The following is a 617-nucleotide window of genomic DNA, read 5'->3' on the forward strand; positions in this document are numbered from 1 at the left end:
TTTCAACTATTACCTGAGCATCAAACAAAATGAAATATAGTTACTGATGCAGGCCTCAAAGCTCCCAGCGACTATGGCCATGGAGAAGACGTTAATTAGCCTTTAAAACTATCGGGCAGGTAGACCATGTTTGGTTATAAGCTTCAACAAACCAACATTTCTCCACTCTGTTAGTAGTTGCATGTTTTCCCTACTAATCTTCGTATTTCATTTTTATCCCTTCATAAACTTTTAGTATATATTAGGGTGGCTCTTAAAATTGAGTTTTTGAATTTTGCTTGGGACACCCTTTCAAGTGGTGAGGTTGTCAGAAAAAATAACTCTTGCAAATTTTTTTTAAATTTGAAGTTGATTTAGAGGTGGCCCTCCCCCCCTAAAGTTCTGTGCCCTCCCTCAAAATACCAAATCTGCATATCTCGAAAACCACTTCAGCTAGAGATACAGTTTTTGTGTTAAAAGATGCAGAAAACATGGTTTTCTATCTGCTTTCTGAACATTGAATGCATCTACCTTGAGTAGAAAAGCAGTTATTTAGAAAAAACGCATTTGACCAAATCTTGATTTTACAACCTTTTTTGTGACCACGAAACCGTCTACAAAATTTCGTTTTTTTGTCT

This window comes from Aplidium turbinatum, chromosome 3 (genome assembly GCF_918807975.1).
Source record: "Aplidium turbinatum chromosome 3, kaAplTurb1.1, whole genome shotgun sequence".
NCBI lineage: Eukaryota > Metazoa > Chordata > Ascidiacea > Aplousobranchia > Polyclinidae > Aplidium > Aplidium turbinatum.